This window comes from Mustelus asterias, chromosome 15, assembly GCF_964213995.1.
Source record: "Mustelus asterias chromosome 15, sMusAst1.hap1.1, whole genome shotgun sequence".
NCBI lineage: Eukaryota > Metazoa > Chordata > Chondrichthyes > Carcharhiniformes > Triakidae > Mustelus > Mustelus asterias.
This window is the reverse complement of record NC_135815.1, coordinates 97,966,560-97,977,965: the sequence shown is the minus strand read 5'-3', so window position 1 is coordinate 97,977,965 and position 11,406 is coordinate 97,966,560. Positions and strand designations below refer to the sequence as shown.

The following is an 11,406-nucleotide window of genomic DNA, read 5'->3' as shown; positions in this document are numbered from 1 at the left end:
TTGGGCAGGCCGCACCTCGGGCGGAAATCCCACCCTTTCATCCACTTGGCTACCTTCCGCCCAGACTCAACTTTCAGGCTGGTGGGAGCGGGTGTGGGTAGGGGGGGGGAAAGTGACAGTATAAACTTTCCCTAACTACGGTGGGAAATTAGGGTGGGAGTGCACCTCATTCTGAAGGCCCCTTCAGAATTGGGGTACTTTCCCTTCTCCCCCCCCCCCCCCCACTCCGGGTACATTGGAGCTCTGGGACTCCACTCCACTCACTAACCTAACCTTCAACGCCGCAATCGCCTCCTTCCCAGCCACCCATGGCATCACCCCCCCCCCCCCCCCGCCACATCCCCCCCCCACATCCCCCCATCCCCTACCCTCCCACCCTGGGACTTGCCTTTCCAAAGGTCCTGGGATTTAATACTTGGAGGAGCACGACAGTACCATACCTGGCCACTGCAGCGCTGTGCCTGGCTGGGTTGAAAAACTGTCGGCCACCTGATTGGCCCACAGTCCTTCCAGGTGGGACTGCCTGCCAAGAACAGATGGAATTCCCGTCCACTGTCAATCAATGCTCAAGTGAGCATGAAATGATAGTGTTAGTTTGTGAGTTGGTGATTGCAGATCACGCACCAATCACTCATCATCCTTAAAATCCTACTTCCAGGGTGGGAATTTCTGATCGCACTCGTCCCAAAGCCGGAGAATCCCACCCAAGGTCAACAGACCTTTTCATGGTCCACGCCCCCATAGCGGACGGGACAGGAAAATTCACTGCAAGGTTTTCATGAGCCGTGAGAACTTCACAGAGTTATACATACTTAACTTGCCTCCCACTCTACCTATTACAAATTGCAGAAGCCATGCCCATCTGGAAAATCATATCAATCAGACCCACACCAATAGCTCTTCCCATCACAGACAATTCAGCGGTTGAACTTGTTGAATTATAATTCAACTAATTTGCCTCAGGGAATCTTTGATAATTTGAACAATCCGTCCCAACTGCTACTCCCCAACAACCCCTGGTACAGCGGCTGTAAGAGGATGCACTTGTCAGCTTTGGCGTGAAGGGGAATATCTTTCATGACAATCCCTAGTTGGGTTGCAACTGATTGGTAGAAAACAAAATACTCAAGGAGGTAGTGATTCCTTACAACAACAATTTGCATTGACATAGCGGCGTAATAAAATGTCCTAGTGCTCTCGACAGGAGCCTTTTAAAGCAATATTTGACAACGTGCCACCTAAAGTGACATCAGGCCAAGTATTTGGTCAAAGAGGTAGATTTTATGGAGCATCTTAAGGGCGGAGAATGAGTCAGAGATGTTTAAAAACATCGAAAATAGGAGGAGTAAGACATTCAGCTCCTCAAGCTTGTTCCACCATTCAATATGATTATGGCTGATCCTCTATCCCAACACCATCATCCAACTCTCTTCTCATACCCCCTGATGCCTTTAGAAATCCATCTATTCCCTTCTTAAATATATTCAGTGACTTGGCTTCCAGAGCCTTCTGTGGTAGAGAATTCCAAAGATTCAGCACCCTCTGAGTGAAGAAGTTGCTCCTCATCTCAGTCTTAAATGACCTACCCCGTTTCTTGAGATTGTGACCCCTCCTTCGAGATCCCCACCCCCTCCTCTGCAGCTAGGGGGAACATTATACCTGCATCCAATCTGTCTAGCCCTGTCAGAATTTTATACGTTTCAATGAGACCCCTGCTCTTTCTTCTAAACTTCAGTGAATACAGGCATAGTTGACCCTGATCTCTCTTCATACAATAATCCTGTCATCCAGGATTCAGTCTGGTGAACCGTTGCTGCACTCCCTCTATGGCAAGTACATCCTTTCTTCGGTAAGGAGACCCAAAGTTGCACACACAATAGTCCGGGTGTGGCCTCACCAAGGCTCAGTGCAGCTGCAATAAGACATCCTTGCTTCTGTACTCAAATCCTCTTGCAGTGAAGGCCAACGTACCATTAACCTCCTTAACTGATTGCTTGCTTTCAGTGACTGGTGTTCTAGGACACCCTTTGTACGTCAACATTTCCCAATCTATCGCTATTTACATAATACTTTGCCATTTCTGTTTCTCTGTCGGAAAGGATAACTTCACAATTATCCACATAATGTTGCATTTGCCATGTATTTTCTTACTCAAGTTATCTGAATTGTCTTGAAACCTCCTTACATCTTCCTCAGTACACACATTCCCACCCTAGTTCTGTGGTGCCAGCAAAATTGGAAATATTACATTTGGTTCCCTCATCAACATCAATGATATATATTGTGAATAGTTGCGGTCCCAAGCACTGAACACGGTGCTGACCCATGAGTCAGCACTTAGAGAGGGGATTCCAGAGATCGGGACCTAGTTGAAGGCGTTGTCACCAATGGTGGAGTGAAAGATGTGCAGGTTAGGTGGATTGGCCATGCTAAATTCCTCCTTAGTGTCAGGGGAACTAGCTAGGGTAAATGCATGGGGTTATGGGGATAGGCCCTAGGTGGGACAGTGATTGGTGCAGACTCAATGGGCCGAATGGCCTCCTTCTGCATTGTATGATGCTATGATTCTGTGATAAAAATCGGAAATGCTCAAGAGGCCAAACTAGGTTCGTAGACTTTGAAGTTCCAGAACTAGGGAGGGGTAAGGCCATATGAACATTTTTAAATCAAGGTGTCGCTTGGCCAGAAGCCAATGTGGTTGATAAGGGAATGAGACTTAAGTAACTTAAGATGTTGAATTACCTACTTAAAGGACATTGTAAGTGAAGTGTCAAACAAAAAACAAAGGTTTCTTGTTTCATGCTATCGAGCGCACATTCCTTCTGGAGAGAAGTGACATTTTTGAATTCTGAACAAACACTAAAAATAAGAAAAGCTACTGCTCCTGGTCATGGGATAAATTAGAGACGCAAAGGACAACTTCATTACACATCAAACAATAATTAGATTGCTGAATAATTAACTGGAGGGAAATTAATTTGAATTTTTAATATCATTTTCAAAGGAAAATTTGAGTAAAATTCTAGCTGATCTGAGTGGTAGCTGTGTTCTTGTGATTTCCTGCACCTCAAATAAATCCCTCCTTAAACAAAGAACAATCCCAGCTTCCTCAGTCTCTCCAGATAAATGAATTCCCTCTTCCCAATGCCACTGCAGTAAATCCCCTCCACATCCTCTCTAAGGCCTGTACATCCTTCCGAGAGTGTGGTGCTCAGAGCCCAGCGCTCCAGCTTGGGGCCTAACCAGTGTGTAATAAAAGTGTAGCAATTTTTTTGTTAGAGTCATAGAGATATACAGCACAGAAAAAGGCCCTTCGGCCCATCATGTCTGCACCAAAAACAGACCACCTAACAACTCTAATCCCATTTTCCAGCGCTTGGTCTTTGGCCTTGTACAAGGTGTGGTATCACAAGTGCACATCTAAGTACTTCTTAAATGTTGTGAGGGTCTCTGCCTCCACCGCCCTTTCAGGGAGAGAGTTCCTGACTCCCACCACCCTCTGGGTGAACAAGCTTTTCCTCACATCCTCTCTAAACTTCCTTCCCCTTACCTTAAATCTATGCCCCCTGATCATTGATCCCTCCACCAAGTGGAAACATTTCTCCCTGTCTATCTACGCCCCTCATAATTTTATACATCTCAATCACATCCGCTCCTCAGTCTCCTCTGCTCCAAGGAAAACAACCCCAGTCTATCCAATCTCTCTTCATAAGTAAAACTCTCCAGCCCAGGCAACATCTAAGCCCAGGCAACGCAGGCGCAAAATACAGCGAGAATTGGGAAATGCGTTCCTTGCCGGAAGGATCATTTCTTCTGAATTTTCAGTGTGGTAAATCTCGCCTGCGCCCTTCCCAGTGCTATCACCTCCCTCCCATAATGTGGATTCCAGAACTGCACACAATACTCCAGCTGTGGGCCTAACCAATGTTTTAAACAGTTCCAGCATAACCTCCCTGCTCTTAAACTCTATGCCTCGGCTAATAGAGGCAAGTTGCCTTCAATAACCACTTTATCCCCCTGTCCTGCTACCTTAAGGGATCGGTGCACACGTACAGCAAGATCCCTCTGATCCTCGGGGCTTCCCAGGGTCCTGCCGTTCGTCATGTATTCCCTTGTCTAGTTTGTCCTGCCCAAATTCATCATGTCACACTTCTCCGGATTGAATTCCATTTTCTACTGATCAGCCCGTCTGACCAGCCTGTCTTATCCTCCAGTAATCCAAGGCTCCCCTCCTCACTATTTACCACCCCACCAATTTTACACAGACTTGCTGATCAACCCTCCAACATTCAAGTCAAGATCATTTATTTAAACCACAAACAGCAAGGGCCCCAATACAGATTCGTGCGGGGACCCCCACTGGACACAGTCTTCCAGTCCGCAAAACACCTCTGGACCATCACCCTCTGCTTCCTGCCACTCAGTCAATCCTGGATCCAATTAGCCACAATTCAAAGGACAAAGAACAATACAGCACAGGAACAGGCCCTTCGGCCCACCAAGCCTGCGCTGATACCAGGTTTCTATCCCTCTGTCCATTTCCCATTCATGTATCTACGAAGATACACTCTACCATTGCTGACACACCTGCACCTCCTCTGGCAGTGCGCCCCAGGCACCCACCGCCCTCTGTGAGAAAAACATCCCACGCACATCTCCCCTAAACTTACCCCCTCTCACCTTGTGTGCCCCCTTGTAATTGACACTTCCACCCTGGGAAAAAGCCTCTGTCTCTCCACCCCATCACTGCCTCTCATAATTTTATAGACTTCCATCAGGTCTCCCCTCAGCCACTAGCTTTCCAGTCAAAGCAATTCTAGTTTATTCAACCTCTTCTCATACCTAAATCCCTCCAGACCAGGCCACATCCTGGTAAACCTTCTTTGCTGTCTCTCCAAAGCATGCACGTCCCTCTGGCACTGTGGTGACCAGAACTGCACACAATATTCCAAATGTAATTCCTTGGATCCTGTGGGCTCTTACCTTCGTGTTCTTGGTTCAGGGTTTTCTCTGCTGTTCTAATGAAAGGTCACTGGCCAGAAAAGCTAACTCTCGTTTCTCCCCGTGAATACTGATGATCCGGCTAAACATTTCCAGCATTTTCTGTTTTTATCTCAGATTTGCAGCATCTGCAGTATTTTGCTTGTGGTCTGTTCACTGTTGTTGATATTGAGATTTTATAATACATGTATTTGGTTCAGTTATTTTCTGCTTAGCTTTCAGTGTGAGAGCATACAGCATTCATCAGGGTAGCTTCATTCAAATGACCTTCTGAATTCAAAATACTGAACTGCAGATTACTTAATTGGTTCTTTGAACACGCAGCGTTACCAAACACAAGCTACTGACTGCAAATTAGTCCATTTTCACTTGTACTCTCCTCTGGGGGCTCATTTCATGCCCGCAACAGGCCTAGAAATGAAAGGAAATGGCTCCAACATGTTCTATAGTAAACTCCACAACAAAATGATGGGCAGCACAGTGGTTAGCACTGCTGCCTCACAGCACCTAGGGGTGGCACAGTGGTTAGCACTGCTGTCTCACAGTTCCAGGGACCCAAGTTCAATTCTGGCCTTAGGTGACTGTGCGGAGTTGCATGTTCTCCCTGTGTCTGCGTGGGTTTCCTCCAGGTGTTCCGGTTTCCTCCCACAGTCCAAAGATGTCCAGGTTAGGTGGATTGGCCATGCTAAATTGCCCCTTAGTGTCCCAAGATGTGTAGGTTAGATGGATTAGCCATGGTAAATGTGTGGGGTTACGGGGATAGGGTGGGGGAGAGAGCCTGGATAAGGTACTCTGTCAGTGAGTCGGTGCAGAGTCAATGAGTCGAATGGACTCTTTTGCACCGTAGGGGTGCTATTCTATGAAAGCAAGACATTTTCCAATCACATGTAAAGGAATCTTAAGAAAAGACCAAGGCTAAGGAAATCTACTATCCTTACCTGGTCTGGCTTACATGTGACTCCAGACACACAGCAATGTGGTTGACTCTTAACTGCCCCTCAAGAGCAATCAGGAATGAGCAATAAATGCTGGCTCAATCAGCAACGCCCTAAATAAAAACTACACAAGCACATGACAAACTAAGAGTAACTTTTCCAGTGGATTGCCTCAAGAGATAGTTCACAGTTTATCTCTTTGCGCGTTTTGCCATGAGCCATGATCCCCATGAAGGGTGATACGCTTTCTAGAGGCTAAATGGTCCACTCCTGTTCCAGTTCATTAGTCTCAGGTAATTAGGCATGTCCATGACAACTAAGCAAACACCAGCCTCAAACTTGGTCAATGCTGTTCAAACCCAAGGTCTGCAGACCCCTGAGAATCAGTGAAGGGAGGAAGCACCCATTTAAAGTTCAGAGTTTATTAGTGTCACAAGTAGGCTTACATCAACACTGCAATGAAGTTACTGTGAAAATCCCCAAGTCACCATATTCCAGCACCTGTTCGGGTACACTGAGGGAGAATTTAGCATGGTCAATGCGCCTAACCAGCATATCTTTCAGAATGTGGAAGGAAACCGGAGCACCTGGAGGAAACCCATGCAGGCACGGGAAGAGCGTGCAAACTCAACACAGACAGTGACCCAAGCCAGGAATCGAACCAGGATCCCAGGCGCTGTGAAGCAACAATACTAACCACTGTGCCACCCCAAGATTGTAGTTGGTCAAATCCTCCCAAAGTCGGTTCTAATCCTTAAGTTCGATAATAATTGATGAAACATTAGCGCTGCGAGTGCCACAGCTCCAGCCTCAGAAAGCGCTCCCAAAAGTCAAGCCTTAGCACATTTATGAGAAAGAGAAAAAATGTTAAATTTCTCCATCCTTCCTTCATCAAACAGCAGTCAAAGCAAATTCAATCAAACACACATCACGTAATCTCCAGCAATGCTAGTAATTAGAATCCAATGCTTTTACCCACTCCAGTTCCACATTAAATTGCTAACTGCAAGGAAACAGGCAACACTGAGAAAAGTTAGAGGAACAGCTCAGTAATGGCTGGTGATAAGCCTGTTGTGAAGATTCACACTCCTGAGTGAATAACAGGTCATAACTTTCAGACCTGCTATTCAGCAGCAAGACATTAATGGCCAGTGTTGTATAAACCACCCATTTAATAAATTATCCACAAACTGCATATTTAATTCTGGCTAAAAAGAAAAACATGCATTTATATAGCACTTTCCATGACCAACGGGTGTGCTAAAGTGCTTTACCATTATGAAATGCTTTTGAACTATGGTCCCTGTTATAATGTAGGAATCACAGCAACCAATTTGCCTGCAGAAAGCTCCCACAAGCAGCAGTGTGACGACAACCAGATATCCTGGCTGGAATGTTACGGCCGTTCACATCGGTGGGACTTTCCTATCCCGCTGTAGTGACTGGAGATTTGGCTGGGCGTCAAATTCTCCGACCTCGCTGCAGCGGGAGTGTGGCGTGAACGGCTGGTAAGATCGCCCCCAATGTCTTCGTGATGTGGATAAATATACAGGCTCAGAAATCTCGGGCGGAATTTTCTGGCCGCACCCACCCCAAAACCAGAAAATCCCACCCGAGGTCAATGGACCTATGCATGGTCTACCCCCACCCGCTATGATTCCCGTGACGAGAAAATTCCACCTCTTGAATAACTCCATTGGTCTTCTTTGAAATAGAGCCATGTGATCTTTTACATCCACCAGAGGGCACAGAAGGGGGAATGGGTTTAATGTCTCATCTAGAAGATGGCACCTCTGAAAGTGCAGCACTCCCTCAGTACTGCCAACTGGGATGCTCAAATTCTGGAATGGGACTTGAACCCACAACCTTCAGGCTCAAAACTCAAGAGTGCTACCCACTGAGCTAACTCTGGCACACAACTGGTACATATCATAGAAGATATTAAGGTACAAGAGTCCTTATTCGTCAAATGAAATAATACTCCATATATGGGATGCAACGTCCAAATGGGCAAAGAGGGATTGGGATGGTGATTCTAGAGGGAGCTGATGGTGGGTGGCACTTTTAAGATGTTTTCAGTCAGAAACAGACAACATAACGTCTATGTGTATCAAATTATTTTTGTTGGAGAAAAGATTAATAATGGACGAGATTCAGATGCTGGAGAGATGGATGGCCTTGATTAACTTGGATGTAAACAAGTTAATTTGTTGTAGAAGACAGAAACAGAATTGGAAATTCTCGTGAGGCAGTGGAGACTAGATAATTTCCCTCCTGTGATATTAGATATATGGAATTGTTTCCCATCAAAACAAATAACAGTTATTTGCTGAACTTTTTTATAAAGGAGCTGATTTGATATCAGTGCAACTGGGACATTAACTGGGGTTTTACAAGGCTAAATATGAAAACAAATGATTAAATACTCGAAAGGGCACAACAGTCTATTCCTGCCTGGAATGTCATATTGGGTCTCAATTTAAAGGGGAGGTAGTGGTGTGGTGGTATTGTTGCTGGACTAGTAATCCAGAAACCCAGGTTAATGCTCCGAGGACCTGGGTTCGAATCCCACCACAGCGGATGGTGAAATTTGAATTCAATAGAAATAAAATATCTGGAATTAAAGGTCCAATGATTGTTTGAACCTCTAGGTTGCAATTAAGTTGCAATTTTTCTCTGGAGCGTAGGGGGTTGAGGGGTGATCTTATAGAGGTCTATAAAGTAATGAGGGGCACAGATCAGCGAGATAGTCAATACCTTTTCCCAAAGGTAGGGGAGTCTAAAACTAGAGGGCATAGGTTTAAGGTGAGAGGGGAGAGATACAAAAGTGTCCAGAGGGGCAAACATTTTCACACAGAGGGTGGTGAGTGTCTAGAACAAGCTGCCAGAGGTAGTAGTAGAGGCGGGTACAATTTTGTCTTTTAAAAAGCATTTAGACAGTTACATAGGTAAGATGGGTATAGAGGGATATGGGCCAAATGCGGGCAATTGGGATTACCTTAGGGGTGTAAAAAAAAAGGGCGACATGGGCAGGTTGGGCCGAAGGGCCTGTTTCTATGCTGTAAACCTCTATGACTATGAAGTAAAGGAGACATGAGTTCTGCTTCTTCATAAACTACCTTTACTTCTTTGATCCAACTCCATGTAAAATTCTCCATCAACACCCAGTGCCACCTGTAACCTTTTCATATATCAGTGACTTCTATTGAATAATTGACATCAAATTAGGACTTAATTGGAAGGTCTGTCAACCCATTCGTAACACTGGGGACCATGAAACCAACATCGATTGTCGTAAAATCCCATCTGGTTCACTGATGTCCTTTAGGGAAGGAAATCTGCCGTCCTTACCCGGTCTGGCCTACATGTGACTCCAGACCCATGTGGTTGACTCTTAACTGCCCCCTCAAGAGCAATTAGCGATGGGCAATAAATGCTGACACAATTAGCAACACCCTAAATAAAAACTACACAAGCACATGACAAACTAAGAGTAACTTTTCCTGTGGATTGCCTCAAGGGATAGTTCACAGTTTATCTCTTTGCGCGTTTTGCCATGGGCCATGATCCCCATGAAGGGTGATACGTGTTCAAGGGGCTAAATGGTCCACTCCTGTTCCAGTTCATTATTCTCAGGTAATTAGGTAAGTCCATGACAACTAAGCAAACACCAGCCTCAAACTTGGTCAATGTTGTTCAAACCCAAGGTTTGCAGACCCCTGACAATCAGTGGAGAGAGGAAACACTCATTTAAAGTTCAAAGTTTATTTATTAATGTCACGAGTAGGCTTACATTAACACTGCAATGGAGTTACTGTGAAAATCCCCTTGTCGCCATGCTCCAGCGCCTGTTCGGGTGCACTGAGGGAGAATTTAGCACGGCCAGTGCACCTAACCAGCACATCTTTCGGACTGTGAGGGGAAACCGGAGCACCCGGAGGAAACCCATGCAGACACAGGGAGAACGTGCAAACTCCACAAAGTCACCCGGGAGCGGAATCGAATCCAGGTCCTTGGCGCTGTGAGAAAGCAGTGACTCCAGAGAATGGCTCTGGGAACAAGGAAAGCTGCTGGGAGTGCTGATCGGGAGGGGACGGGGAAACCCAAGGCAAAGGGAGGCCCAGGCTTTTGCCAATCTACACTGCTCCTTGTTCAGACATTGTCCCAATCTGAAATATATTACAAATGTTGAAATGGCTGAGAGCCCGGCATGAACACAATGGGAGTTTGGATGACCTGGGGCGGCATGGTGGCAAGCACTGCTGCCTCACAGCGCCAGGGACCTGGGTTCGATTCCCGGCTTGAGTCACTGTCTGTGCGGAGTCTGCACGTTCTCCCCGTGTCTGCATGGGTTTCCTCCCACAAAATGTGTGGGTTAGATTGATTGGTCATGCTAAATTGACCTTAGTATCAGGGAGATTAGCAGGGTAAATACATGGGGTTATGGGAATAGAGCCTGGATGAGATTGTGGTCGGTGCAGACCCGATGGGACGATGGCCTCCTTCTGCACTGTATGGATTCTATGACCTCTCTGGCTAAGGATAGAGGGGAAAAGCTTTGTTTAACAGAGTTGTGCACTGTGATTAGGGGCAGGACTGGAGATTTATATGGTCCTGATAAACTGGAACACAAACAACGTGTCTGCTGCACACTTTTATTGCAGCAGATCTGGCATTCCGAACACAAGTACAAAATTACTTCATTGAAAGTAAGTGAAGCCCTGGTCCATGTGATCTACATCTGAAAAGAAGTGACTTCATTTACTCGCAATTGCCACCTTTTTAAAAATGGATTAAAAACTGCTGAATCAATGTCGTCCGTGCTGAGTTAGTGGATCATAAATTAGGCATGAAGGAGAGTTCTATCACTTGCATTTATTATCAGGGTGAGGAAGGCAACCAGGACTGGAAAACTTCAGCGATGTAGGAAGTTGCGATTGTGTTCTTTGGAATAGAGGAGGCCGAGAGGTGACTTAATCGAGGTGTATAAAATCACCTAATAGTTTTAGCAGAGATTTAACATTATTGTAGACGGAACAAGGAGAAGAACATTTCTCCAACCTGTGGGCAGTCAGGACCTGGAAATCTGCCTGAAAAGAAGGCAAGACAAAGGCTTCTCACCACGTTTCAAAGATTATTGGGTGTCTACTTGAAGACCCGTGACCTGCAGGAAGGTGGGATTAGGCTGGGCAGTTCTTCATCAACCCACACAGACATGATGGGCCAAATGGCCTCCCTGTGTGTTGTGATTTCTAACGTTTATTTATTATTGTCACAAGTAGGCTTACATTAACACTGCAATGAAGTTACTGTGAAAATCCCCTGGTCGTCACACTCCAGCGCCTGTTCGGGTACACTGAGGGAGAATTTAGCATGGCCAAAGCACCTTACCAGCACCTCTTTCGGATTGTGGGAGGAAACCGGAGCATCCGGAAGAAACCCACGCAGACACGGGCAGAACATGCAGACA

At 45.9% G+C, this 11,406-nt stretch overlaps 1 protein-coding gene across 3 annotated transcripts in view; it reads right to left on the bottom strand.

Moving 5' to 3' along the window:
• The window catches only part of macrod2 (mono-ADP ribosylhydrolase 2), a 937,884-nt gene that overhangs the window by 804,851 nt on the left and 121,627 nt on the right, over nucleotides 1-11,406 (bottom strand). The gene's annotated exons all lie outside the window — the stretch shown is intronic.